Raw genomic sequence first — 11,923 nt, forward strand, 5'->3', positions numbered from 1 at the left:
TGTCAGGTAATGGATACATTCTTAATGAGCAATCCTCAAACCACACTGTTTTCTCTGCCTTAGTGCAACAACTGCATCATTCCTTTAACTGCCATGAACAGGAGAATAATCTTGGAGAATCACTCCTCTCAATTCTCCAGAAAAAAATAATCTAATGATGCTTGTGAAAAAAGTGAAAACAGACACACAGCTGTATCAGTTTGACTGGTTTCAGAGGAATTGTCTTCCTTGTGATGGCAAAAAAAAATTATACTTCACAAAGAGATCACAAGGGGAACACCACTGATAAATGGAAACAAATCTCTTAGGTAGAACAGTAGCTTTCTGTACAGAACTGTTTTATTCAGCATCTCTTTAAAAATCTCCCTAACTAGTGTCCTGAGCTATGTCCTGTAATTTCTCAGATTTAAAGTGGGCCTGAGCTGCAGAGCTGTGGGTTCAATCAATTGGAGAGTTTTGCATGCGTGCAAAAGGGTGTCAGGAATTGGGCAGCTGCATCTACTAGTTTGTTTCAAGCTCATCTCCAACATAAATGACTTCTCCTTGTTTCTTTTTGTGCAACTTCTTCAGAAATTTACTTTAATAAAATATAAGTGAAAACACTGAGTAGAAACAATTTTGAAAATAAAATAGACTTGATTATGACAACCAAGAAAATGAATAAGTGATTCACAGTCTAGGAAATAGTAAGGCAAAGGAAATGATCAAGAAAAGACCAGCTCATTTCACAGTACATCTAGACTTTGACTACCAGTAAAGGAAAGTTCTCTTATCTGTATAGTCTGTGGATCTGTGAAAGGAAAGGCCTTGTACAAAAAGTCTCACTTCCTTCATAGGACTTTCTGGGAATCCTCTGCATCTTTAATCCCATCTATAAAAGGTGAAGCACTGAAGGGCTGCAGAGCTGCAGTGCTGGGCAAGACTGGCAGCACAGGATGGGCAATGTGGGGCTTGGAAGCAGCTAGTAACAATGCTGGGCAATGGAAGAAAACTCTTAAAACTGAAATCAGTTGCTGTAGATCATATAGAAAATATTTACATATAATACTACCTCTTGAAACTTCTAAAACTGCTTTTTAAGCAAGACTGCTTGGTAAAATAAACACAATTACTAACTATTCTGAATTTCTTGATTTCATTTATTATCAAAGAAAAGAATTGCTGAAAAAAATCCCACCAGGATTCCTGGTATACTGCTGCCTATGTTAGGGTATTGTGTCCTAGCTTCCTTGCAATGCCTTATTAACATTTTTCTGCATTAGCACAGAGTTCAAATAAAATGCATTATTTTTTGACTGTTTAAGTCATTAAGTCTTTTGCAATGGTCTGAGGTAACCAAGAGATCACACTGTAAAAACTGCAGCCTGAAAGGAACACTTCCCTTACCACCAATTTATTGCCACCTGATCATCCCCTTTCAGATATCCATTACCTTCACTTCCCATTTTATCTGTGGAGAGCTACAGCTCACATTTGGATAAATCTGTGAAATTGAGAGGCTGGAATATTTTAGAATCACAGAATCATAGAATGGCTTGGGTTGGAAGGGACCCTAAATTTCATCTAGTTTCTAACCCCCTGCCATGGACGGAGACACCTTTCATTAGACCAGGTTGCTCAGAGCCCCATCCAACCTGGTCTTGAACATTTCCACAGATATCCATCTTGTCCCTGGTATTCACTGTATTGGAGGATATGTAACTTCTGCTTAATTTCTCTTAAATACACACATGTACACACCAGAATGGAAATTTAAGATCGAGCTAGGAAAAAGCCCCACATTTCTCTCTCTCTTCACACCCCAAGGAGAATCAGGTTCATTCCTCATGTATCCTTGGAACGCCATTTACTGCTTCTCATGTCACCAATGAGACTACATCCATCCTGCCCAAGTAAGAGAACCGAGACAACAGCAGAGGGGTGACCAAGCGTGACACGTGGCCAGTGGCCCTTGGTGCATCTTCCTTGGCAGGAATATGGCTGCTGGAGTGATGCCTCAGTTACCAGACACACCAGGGCAGGGGAGCAGAGTGTGTCTGCCAAAATGCTGCAACACAGTGTGGTGACCCATGCCGGGCCCACAGCACTGAATTCAGCCTGAGCTGAGCATGCTGGCTGCTGGACTCGCCCCCATGGGCACTAGTGCTGACTTTGTCAAAGCCAGGTAAGACAGTTTCCTAAGCACCATTTTTGACCTTTTAGTCACAAAAGCATCAGCTCTTTACAGGAAACCTGACGACACAAGGATGCGTGTTTCTGAGGCACCACAAATATGAATTGTGGTGATGATTTGTCCTGTTCTTATTCTCACTGGAGTCTTTAGCAAACTGCCTGTTGACTGAAGTTGAATGGGATAAAGCAGTGAAAGAGGTTGAAAGACTGGAAAAATCAGTGTCTGGCATGACTAAACCTAACACAATTAAATCTCATGTCTTCTTGGGACATTAGGTATCCAGAGCAATGTGAATTGCTGATGGTGGGACTTGATGGTTCTAGAGGACTTCTCCAACTGAAATGATTCTGCGATTTTGTGATTTAAACATAAAAGACCAAATCACACTCTGCCAATACTTTTATAAATGATACCTCTGAGCATACCCTCTCCTACTCTGCTGTGTGCTCAGTCTTTCAGCTGGAGGGTGTTAACCGGGAGAGACCTGAGGCCTGGGGCAATCTGGTCATCTGGGCTGCTCCTTGAAACCAAACTGCTTCCTCATGATAAGGAGACATTAGCCCTTGGCAAACCAACAATGTGACATCAGGAAGTGTTTAGATTTACCCTTGAAAAATGTGTTAGGACAGATTTGGGAGTAGTGGCGCAAAAAGCTATCAGCAACTTATGCAATAGAACCACTTCTGTCTTATCAGGAAGTTCTGCATGAGGAAGAGCAAGGAGGGGGACATCCACAGCCCCTTCTGTGCAAGTGATTGAGCTTCCCTTGCAGTCCTCAGAGGGAGGCCAGGTCTGCACATCCCACTCTGTCCCTCATGAAACAGTGTTCTCTTTCCATTGATTTGCACCATTGTGAAGTGTGGTCTAATATCCTCTCAAAAAACCTTATTCTTAATTATCTTCATGGAATCATGCAGGTTGTTTCTGCAACATATTTTGGAGACATGGTCCCATGGATCCATTGTGTCTTGTGTCTGTGAAAATGCACATAATTAAGAGGAATGCCTGAAACGCTGAAACAGCCACAGTCCAGCTATTCAGAGTGCTTTTAGTTCTTGAACAATACCTGCAGGATTAATGTTAAGGTAGGATTTTACAAAGCTAACAGTGTTGCATTTTGCATTTCTTTTATATATCTCACAGCAAAGTCTGTAACATGGATTCTTTTGTTATTGGGTCAGGGGAAAGAAAGACTCCAGGAAAAGCCTCCAGACAGCTTTAGATAATTATTGCAAAAGAAAGCTTTGCCAAGACCTACAGAATAGTTTCCTATTTCACTCATTGTACCCTGCTTCTGGCCTCCTAGGTTCCCCTGGCATGAACATTGCTGTTCTATCCTGTGATTCCTTATCCCTCCTTCCAAGTATTTGTTGTATGCATATTTCTTTCCTCAAGCGACATTTTAACTCATTTGATAATATCTGATTGATGAGAGGGACGTGGAGAACAGATATTTGGCTCAAGCAGCTGCAAGACCAGGCACTTACATATGGGACATCAAGTATAGATCTACTTTTGAAATCTCATTTCTGTGATACTACAGCAAGTTGTGTCAGTTGTGAAAGAAGCATAGACTGAATTCAAATAAATTATTCAACAGAACAACACTGTAAGTATAAAGGACAATATATTAAAACCTAATTGTGTTCAAGGCTGTGACATACACAGTGCTCATACTCATTCTTCTGTATATCTGCAAGCATACAGGGCTATAGTTATTCCAATGAGATGGTTAGACTAATAATTAGTCTCAGCAGCTATTCCCGAGACCTTTTTCCTAAAGGTTACGCTTTAAAATCTCTAAGCGTCGCAACAGAAGTGACCCACTTGCCACAGGGCTGCAGCTTCCAGTAACTAGATCTTTCAGGTAGTCAGTACTTCAAGGAAATTAAAAGTGTATTTTTAATGGTTTACAAGGTATCAGTTTGAAAATGGTTAACAAGTATCAGTTTGAAAATATTGATGCAATGTGACTATTGCGAAGCCACAAAGAAAAGTGGTACAAAGTAAAGAACAGAACAGAATTCCTGCACAGGGCTTCCATGCTTGACTCAGTCTCCTAGAACAGACCTACTACTAAAACACCGCTTTCCAAAAACATCTTCCACTACTCTCCCTGAGACACTTTGTGCCAAGGACTTGCCTTGGTATAAAGTCAACTCCTTCTACACATCCAGTTTTTCAGGCTGCAAAACAGAAGGCTCCTCTTTCCTCATAGAGAAAGAAGAGGGGACTCAATTTCTAAGAGCTCCAATCCTCCTTAATCTCACCTGCATACTCCTGGCTCTGACCACAGGTTCAGTTAGTTCTAGTTTGACTACATACCTAACAAAGACACAGGTGGCTGTTTCCATCATTAAACAGCATTCACCTAAATGCTGGTTTCTGTGACACGAAAGTCACAAAACCCTTGAATTTTTGCTGGAAGACAACATGAATGACAACATGAAAGACAACAATGAATGGAACAAGCATTAATGAACCATTTTGCAAGTAAGGAAAGGCACAAGAAAACTTAAAATGGGATTCAGAAGATGCGTTTTGGCATCTATAATGAAACTTAGGATGAATACCAGTGGCTAAATTCAGTAGAGAACTCGAGAAAGTAGACACCCAGCTGCCTCTCTCATTTATGAGACATCTAAATACCACTGTTGTGCAGGAATGCCATGTGCAGTGGTGCCCACACAGCAGCCAGCTTATGGAGACTTAAGTGTCCAGACAGACTGGGGACAAATTGTCACACACCTGCTCCAGTGAAATTTAGAAAAGGAGAGAGATGCTGGTGAAGCCCTGGGTCACACTGCTGTACATGGCACTCCAAGCATGCACCAGGAGTGTTAGCCGTGCCCATATTAGCAACTGGAGAGGGACAGGTAGTGGCCATGGTCAAGTGGAAGCTCCCCAGTGTGGTTTTGGCAAATGTCAGTTAGAGGGCCTAGATCAAGTGATCTAGGTTTCCAATAGACCACAGGGAATTAACTATGCAAGAAAGTTCAGCTGTACAGACTCAGGACATGTTTAGGCCCTTATTCCAGGACCAGAAAGTGAGTTCTGGCTCATTTTTTTTACCATGAGAGACACAGATAATAAGTTCACTGCAAAGCAGAGCAGATATGCTTGACTCCCCTCCCAAAAAGCAGGGTGTGTTGGTAGCTAACACATTCATTCAAGAAGTAGGGAGCTTTTCACTACCCAGCCTGTGGGATCCCTGTTGCCTCTGCAAGTGCCTTTATGGGTAGACTTTGAATCAGCTACACCATTTTTTAACAGGAACTCTTCACTCATGTAACTTGGGAGTTCTTACATTGTGAGTGTGATATCATGCCTCTGTAACCTCAGAAAATAAAGTGGCAGCAAACAAGAATATGCAACTAAATTAGTTCTTTTTAACCATCTAGCCATTCTTTTGGTTAGGGCTTGTATACCCTGCCTGGGTAGCTTTTTCACTGCCAAATGTGAAAGGTAACTCTTAGTGCTAGTAAGAAGCATAAGCTCATGTTTGTTCAGTGCCTACTACTGCGAAAGTGCTAAGTACTAGAAGTGAAGCGCATCTTAGCACTCAAATATGTGCAGGCTGAATAGCTGACTCAGTGCCCAGCCTGGGATGATTACTGATTCTGAAGAAATTGAATATAGCCTTAAGCCATAATAGAAAACAACTCCACTATGCACATCTAAACAACAGCATGTAAAGTGCAAATAAACAGCACTACGCACTTTTCAGAAAATTAAATGAAGCTTTCTCTATTTCAATACAAGGCAGTTCAGTCAGTCATGTTTTCCTCTTGCATGAATTACTGGATGCAAGATGCAAGAGAAAATTCCTTAGTTTAATTTTTTTTTTTAATCTAAACACATTTTTGTAGGAACTTATTGTGAATGCCTCTACAAACACCTGTGAACACATTGACGTGATGCAATACACCAGTCCCTAGGGAAATGCACCATCCTGAGGCTTCTGTATTATTTAAGCAATATCACACCTAAGCAGTGTGTTTAGTCGAGTGCTGTTCAGCTCTGATATCCTGGGTGTTCCCACTTCACCATTAAATGGCCACGTTGCAGGGATAGATTACTGTATTACATCCCAATTGCCATAAGCCAGAGGTGGGGGCCATGTAGGCTGCATATATCCTCTGTACACTGACACAGGGCGAAATCCAGATCAGTAAAAATGACAGCTATGCAATAAATTTAAAAAAATAAAAATATGCAGCCTAGTATACAACTGGCTTTCTGGGCTGCAAGTGCACATTGCCGACTCATGCCCAGCCTTTCATTCACCAGCACCCGTAAGTCCTTCCTGGCAGAGTTGCTCTCAATCCTTTCATCCCCCAGCCTGTTTTGGTACAGAGGGTTGCCCCGACCAGGTGCAGCACCTTGCACTTGGTCTTATTAAACTTCATGAGATTCTCATGGGCCCACTTCTGGAGGTTGTCCAGGCCCCTCTATATCACATCCTGTCCTTCAGGTGTGTTAACAGCACCACTCAGCTTTCTGTCATCTGCAAACTTGCTGAAGGTGCACTCGATTCCACTGTCTGTGTCATTGATGAAGACACTAAACAGTACTGGTCCCAGTACTGACACCTGAGGGACAGCACTTGTCACTGATGTCCATCAGGACACTGAACCATTGACCACTACCCTCTGGATGATACTGTGGTCTGTTCCTCATCCACTGAACAGTTCACCCATCAAATCCTCTCCAATTTAGAGAGATGGATGTTGTGGAGGGACTGTGTCAAAGGCCTTACAGAAGTGCAGATAGATGACATAGGTAGCCCTTCCCTTGTCCACTTCATCCTAGAAGGCCACTAGTTTAGTCAGTCAGGACTTACCCCCAGTGAAGCCATGCTGGCTGCCTCAAATCACCTCCCTGTCCTCCACGTGCCTTAAGAATAGCTTCTAGGAGGATCTGTTGCATGATTTTCTCAGGTACACAGAGTTGAGGCTGACAGATCAGTGGTTCCTAAAGTCCTTTCTGCCCTTTGTAAAAATGGGTGCAATGTTGCCTTTTTTTCCAAACACCGGGGACTTCACCTGACTGACATGGCTTTTGAAATACCACAAAGATATTTTACCAGTTAACACACATTTACATTTACAGTGTGCTTGTGTGAACCGGAAGCCTGCCCTGAGTCCCAGCAGTGATATTTAGATATCTCATAACTGAGAAAGACAGGTAGGCAAACACTTTCTGGAACCTCACAGAGAGAGTGAGGTAAGAGTTGTGCCATGGCTGAAATGAACCACCATTCATCTGAATCAACCTGGAAACTAAAGCAGAAACTGGTTTAAATAACTGTTCAGATTTTCCATGTGAATCTTTACTGTACCCTTTAAAAAAAACCAAACCCAACTGGTTAATGATTATTACCTACACTCATTTGTAATTACAGTATGTGTGAATTTGCCCTTGCACTGAGCTTGCTACCAAAACTTCAGGCATCAGCATAGTCTGACCTTGCTGCCCATGCTCTGCCCAGTGGCTTTCTGTATGCTCAGGGAAGTTCAGCTAAGTCAGAATGTGGCTTAGCAGACCTACAGAGCCTGCTTGTTAGTGCTGACACGGCCATACACCATCCAGGTTCCCTGTACACAAATAATTTAGATATTCTTTTTTAATGCCTGGGAAAACTTAAAGCTGTAAGAGAACACAGAAAAACTTACCTTGCTCCTATAATGGTTGTTTATGGCATGTAGCTTTTAGGCATGTGTCAAACTATATGAGGGGCAATTGCTTATGGAAAGCAGGGGAGCATTTAAATGCACAGTCGTCTAAATATGATCTTTTAAATCTGGATGTCTTTTGTTATGCATCAGAAAGTATTATTTTTTTTCACAATCCTTGTATCACTTTTAGGAAAGGGAGTAAATCACAATCAACAACACATCCTTCATACGTGAGTTATATTGTGTACTCTTCTTTCACAGGCTGAGCCTTCAGGACATGTGGGTCTTATTCAGACTGCTATGTCAGTGTGAAGGTGACCATTGCCTTATTTACAGTGACATCTATTGGCAAAAGCAATCTGCAAAGGGCCTCTTTTTTCTGTTAGAAGTTTTTTCAGTGTTTGTTCTCCTATCTTTGGCATTTTTCTCAATTTTCTTCACATCACGCCACTTAGTTGTTCACAGTCAGTTCAACATTTTAGATTACTTAATATAGCTTAGTTGGTTATAATATTTTCAAACCCAATATCCCTGTTCTCAATCAATCAATCATCTATTTCCAGATTATATGTAAAAAAGGGGAAAGATTTTATATCATCAGCACAATTTGCCAGTGCATGTAAGAGTTCTGGTCATCTCCAACACCCAGGAGACACAGCTTCTGCTGAGGCAGCATCATCTCAACATCACGTAGTTAGCATTCTTACTTACTTACTTACTCACATGCTTACTTACTCAATGGAGCTATCACTGACACCTTCCACACACCAAAACAAAAGCCTCTCTGGGCACAGGACTTTGTCTGCAGACTCCAGAAGGCTGGTGCACTCCAGTGTCAGTTCAGTTCCATTGAACTCAACAGAATCTGCTGTGCTCTGGACATCCTCCAGCCCTTCCTGTATATTCTACAGTGTATGTGTGTATATATACACATACATAACATAGTATATCATGTATCTACTGATAAGCATATCTACAGAGAGTCTGTTATATATACAGTTTAGTTGCTAAAAATTTTAAGAACAATATGTAGGAACATTAGTTACATTAACACCATGAGACTGTCAGTACAGAATAGAATATTTCAGGGATTTTCTCAGGATTCCTGCTGAAAATACTACACACCATGTTATAACTACTCAAATTATGTTCATTAATAAATAATATTTTGCTTTTATTTTGCCATATATAGTTATTTATCTGTCAATTCAAAACTAATTCAGTCAAACAGGTTCGCTGCAGCAGACATTGGTGAAGTGCTTTGCTCTGGGCTTGGCTGCTAGTTTTGTTCTTCCCATGAAGGTCCCCTGAACCAGTCATGAAGATAAGCTAAACTATTTTGAGAGATTCAAGGTTTCTTTTGGGCATTAGGCCAACAGACTGAAAGTTCTTTGGGTAGTTTCTGCAGACAATTTTAATAGACTTCAAAATTAATACTTTGTTGAATAGCATGGTATCATGACTTTTATATTATTTAGTTTGTTATGACAATAAGATATTGCTCTTATTTGTAACTGTATTTGCAATGAAATAGGTAACAGACACTATTTAAATCTTTCATTTTTGAATTACTTCTGCCATCTTCAGATCTGGGGACACAGCATTCTTTAATTCATGCATAGGTACTAATGCTTTCTAGGTAACCATGAGAATTTTAAAACAATTTTGGAATATATGTTTGGATGCTGAGGTTTTTAGTGACTTCAGGTAAATGGTTTATTCATGAAGTCATAAACTACAAAAGAAATTGAAGTTTAAACAGAACAAAAGGAAAACAGAAGTCAAGAACAAACTCTCTGAAAAACACTGAGAATGACTGGGTTAATTTTTTTTCTCAAAATCACCAAAGTGTTGCTTATAAAGAAAAAAATACAAACATTATCAAGACAACATTTCTGTCCAGTGTTCATACAGCAGTAGAAAAGAACTGGAAGCAAAATGTTGACATTTAAACACCTGATACTTTATTCAAAATACCTTCAAATCAGAGACAGAAAAAAAAATTAAATCAGATCTTCATAAAAATATATATTTCATCTACCTGTTTCATGTATCTTGCATGATTTACATCTGAAAAATGAAACTGTCAGGAGTACCTAAAAATTATTCAAACTTATCTACCCAAGTATGTGGGTGAAATTTGATAAAATAGAAACAGACACAGGAATTGACTGTGCAGCACATCAGTTCTGTTAAGCAGAGGCAGAGAATCTTTTTTTTCACATGACAATCCAGTACTCTCCTGCGAGAGACATTTCCCTGTCCTCAAATTCTCTTCCAGAGAAGAGACAGATCACACATGCAAATGTTTCACCATAGTGAAAACTTGCACTTGGGAAGAATGATGAAGTTGACAGAAACAGAAAACAAAACATGACTTTAGAAACATTTTCTTTAAATGTTTCATCATTATCTCCAGCCTCACAAAGACAGCAGACACACAGAAAAGGCCATCTGTCCACAGAGCCAAACACTGCACAAATAAAAGGTATAGAAATAACAGTACATAAGAGCTTAAATCACAAAACAAATCTCTGTGAGTTTAGATCTGTACAAGGACATAATAGCAAGACTTGACATGAAAACCAAGCAGGCTATCTATATGTGCAGAACATTGGTGGAAGTACAACACTACAGTATTTTTGCAGGATGTCTTGTAAGTTAAGGTTTTTATCCCAAGTCCTAAGGAGATGCCAGGGAAGAAGACTCAAAGAAAAATGAGCAAACGTAAGCAATTGAAATTAAACCCAAAAATGAAACAAACATATATAACTTCACATATATAACTAGAAAGAAAGATCAGAGTGGGGGAAGGGGACAACAAAATGCAACAGAAGGTAGAGGTAGTCTATCAAGCAGCAGAGTGATAAGGAGACTGTCACCACGTTTTTCTAGCCTAGTTAATAGATAATAAAAGACCACTCTAGAATCTCTAGAGCAAGATTCCTCTAGCATTCATACCTTCATGTTGAGGCTACAACCCTAAGGTACTCCAAATCTCTCAATTATTTGCAGCTTTTAACAACTGAAGGCTAGGCAATTTAGCAATCTAGTCCTTGCCTATGTAAAGCTACAAGAATCTAAATCCAAAATCTCCTTTCCATTAAGTTTATAAAAACTGTATAACATATAGAGTTCTTTTACTTTATTCATATGCCATACTCCACTTTTTTTTTGTGAAGTTATTTTGAAATTGATTAATTGACTTGGGTTTTTTTTCCTCAGCTGATTCCTTGAATTCTTTAGGTCCTGCTTCATGTCTGTAAGGCCATCAAAGTCCTTTTTGCGGAAGCAACAGAGACAAATTCCTAAAGCAGTAGAGAAAGCACAGGTATAGAGCAAGTGGGTTTATGGCAGCAAACAGGTGTCTGCTGTATATTCACCCCATTGTACTCCAGAAGCAAAGACAGCTACTTACCAGGTTTTTTCTTTGACACAAAGAAAATTCCCAGCTGATGTTAAACACATGCAATATTAAAAACATCCTGAGCATGACTGTCAAAGATTATGAGCACAGCAGAACACACTGTTTCCCTCCTGTGCCAAAAACAGCAGAGCTGACCCCAGGGCTCCTCTGTGGTTTTTTAATTCTGAGAATAAGTTTATGAGTGATCAACTCTCCAACAGTACACAATTCTTGACAGCTACTATTTTGAGCAAATACGCTTTATGTTTTTTGGTCACTGAGCATTTCATTCTTCTCAGTATAAAGGTTCCAAGTGTGTCAGAGGTTTAAGAGTTGATCAAAGAGACCTGCAGCTGTGAGGGGTGGTGATGACATATTTTAACCCTGTTTGCTGTAGAGTCATCTTAGTACAACATAGAGTTCACATCTGAGATTTAATTCTCTGGGAGCACACTGAGTAGTCTGCTTGAGATTCAGTGTAGCTTGACTATACAAGAAATTAGTGATTGAGGATGCAACCAAGTGCTCAGAGCCAAGACTGGGTCCACATTCTCACTTTAGAGTTGCAGCAGATGGATGACCTGAGAAGCTGTTCCCAAAGAATTTCAGGCAACTGAGCGTTTCTAGTCTTTTTCAGATGCCACCACTAATTTTCATCTAGGTCAA

This window comes from Manacus vitellinus, unplaced genomic scaffold, assembly GCF_001715985.3.
Source record: "Manacus vitellinus isolate BGI_N305 unplaced genomic scaffold, ASM171598v3 scaffold_1_pilon, whole genome shotgun sequence".
In the NCBI taxonomy this organism is placed as follows: domain Eukaryota; kingdom Metazoa; phylum Chordata; class Aves; order Passeriformes; family Pipridae; genus Manacus; species Manacus vitellinus.